Raw genomic sequence first — 2,868 nt, 5'->3', positions numbered from 1 at the left:
TAGAAGCTTTGCTGTGAGCACACTACATAATCTCGCCAATAAATGGTGTTCTAAACCAGTAGGAGACGTGAAAGCGTATCCCACCTTTTTCGACTGTCTTAGAGCCATCAGTGTGGAAGATGGTGGCACCCTGGAACTCTGCTTGGACTAGATCGGTCCTAATCCATGGTCTAGGCCCATACGGGGGAGGGGGGGAGGGATGGGGTACGGGAGGCAGGACACGGGGTGCATTTAAGTGAGTGGAAACGGACATCCTGAAAGAGGAAAGTGAGAGACAGGCCAACCGGCAATCCCACCCGTGGGTGGGTGTCAGGAGGGAGACATTCCTCATTGGAGAAAAGCACAGAGTACACGGGATGTCCACGGAATTGGCGAATGGCGATTGCAAAAGAAACCAAGAATTGGCTCCGTCGTATGTGTAGAGGGGGAATCACCGCTTCTGTGAGGAGACTATCAATGGGGCTAGTGCAAAAGGCACCAATAGCCAGACGCACCCCATTATGGTGAACAGGGTCAAGCAGTATCAAAGTAGAAGGAGCTGCTGAGCCATATACCTGACTACCATAATCTAGTCTGGACAAGACCACAGCATGGTAAAGATGGGGAAGATGGGGGAAGAGTGGAATGGTGTGCACCCCAATATGTGTGGGCCAGGAGGCAGAGAGCATTAATCTTCCACATACATGTAGTCTTTACATGGCGAATGTAAGGCAGCCATGTCACCTTGTTACCAAAAATAAGGCCCAAGAAACGGGCCTGTGCTACAACATCGAGGAGATGCTCGCGTAAATAAAGTTCTGGATCAGTGTGTACTGTGCGTCGACGACAAAAATACATAACCCGCGTTTTCGAGGGAAAAAAGTTGAAGCCATGGGAGATGTCCCACGCAGAGGCCCGTCGGATGAAGCCTTGGAGCCTGCGATCAGCAGGTGCTACAGAGCGAGAGCTGCACCAGATTCAAAAATCGTCGAGATACAACGCCGGGGTAACCAGAGAGCCAACAGAGGTCACAAGCCCATTGATGGCAATGAGGAGGAGTGTGACACTTAGCACAGAATCCTATGGGATACCGTTCTTCTGAATATGAGGGGCGCTGAGTGAAGTGCCATCTCGAGCCATGGAGATAAAAACCCGTGGATAAAAATCGGAAGGGGACCATGAAAACCCCAGTCATGGAGAGTAACTAAAATGTGATTCCACCAAGCCATGTCTTACACCTTATGTAGGTCAAAGAAGGCCGCGACAAGGTGCCAGCGGTGAGTAAAAGCCTGTCTGATAGCTGATTCCAACCTGAGTAAATGGTCAGTTGGAGATCGTCCTGCCTGGAAGCCTCACTGATATGGGGTCAAACGGCCCAGAGATTCGAGTACCAAAAATAATTTGAAGTTGATCATCCTTTCGAGCAGTTTACAAAGCCAGGCTAATTGGGCGGTTGCTGTTGAGAGATGTTGAGTTCTTACTGGGCTTAAGGACAGGGATGACTATACTTTCTCACCATTGTGACGGAAAAGCACCCATGAGCCAAATGCAGTTAAAGACTCTGAGGAGATGTTGCCTCTGGGGAATGTGCAAGAGTTGGATCATCTGGTTGTGGATGGAATCCGGGCCTGGGTCCGTGTCTCGTGACGAGTTAAGAGGCTGCAAGGATTCCCATTCAGTGAAGGGTTCATTATAGGCTCAGAGAGGTGCGGGATGAAACAGATGGGAGTCTGATCAACTATACGTTTCTGCCAGAGAAAGGTAGTAGGATAGGAAGAGGATGCCAATGCCATCGCAAAGTGTGTCGTGTGGTGTTCTGTGAGGACCAAAGGATCGGTGCACAGAGCACCATTTGAGTTTTGTTTTAAATGATTTGTGGAGGGGCTGATGTAAGAGTTTATATTATACGTAGTAGAATAAGTCCAACAGATGATTATTATCATAATAATACCACCCAAACGCTTTCTCCTCACGCAAAGAATGTGAAAATTTTGAAGAAAAAAGTCGTAAAACGTGAAAGTGTGCTTATGTCTAGTTATAGAAGTTATATTGTGACCTCCAGCATGTGATCAGATGAGATGAAACACAGAAGGCAGCCTAAAATTCTATTAACCGTAAGTAATCACTTATTTACGTAAAAAATAAGTTGTAGATTGCTTTATAATCTACATATATCGTATATCAAAACAAAACTGAATAATTCTAGATTCAACTACAGATGCCTTAAAGTGAAAGGCGAACGCTTGCTGGGAATGAAGGCTACGCAAACAAACTTGTAGTTAATTATTTCGTTTTGTGTTTAGACATTTTGTTTATTTGAAACGTTTAGAATGCTTCATAATTACACGTAATAACACTAGCTTCCCAATTATTCTTTCCAGCATCGCTAAAATGGTATTTACAGGCAAGACATACAGCCTCTGATAAGTCAGTTCCTTTTACCAAAAGATTGCACATCCCTAATCGCATATTTGTGCCAAAAACCTTGAAATAAAGCACCAAATATAATGTTCTGTGCATCTCCTTCAATATCCATAAGCTATGGAGGACACTGTATCATACAAGATCACTATTCTTCCTATGGCAGTCTTGCCAGTAGTTATGAAGGACCAGTTACAGTAATTAGCTTCACAGTTACCACTTCAGCTCTTATGATCCAATCGTAGATTCGATATTTCGTTGCTAAAATGTCGTATTTATTTTTTGATTAACCTGCTCCCACACTACAAACTGTAATTAAAAACAATTTCATACGACGCTGTGCATCCTTTAATAGGCCTGAGAATGGTCATATGATATTTGAAGTCAGCGGTGAACATTGGCAGCGAATGCAGAACTGCACTACCATATACCCACGCCAAAAAAAGTTTTGCATCACCTCGGATCCGA

The sequence above is a fragment of the Schistocerca americana genome, chromosome X, assembly GCF_021461395.2.
Source record: "Schistocerca americana isolate TAMUIC-IGC-003095 chromosome X, iqSchAmer2.1, whole genome shotgun sequence".
In the NCBI taxonomy this organism is placed as follows: domain Eukaryota; kingdom Metazoa; phylum Arthropoda; class Insecta; order Orthoptera; family Acrididae; genus Schistocerca; species Schistocerca americana.
This window is presented reverse-complemented; position numbering follows the sequence as displayed.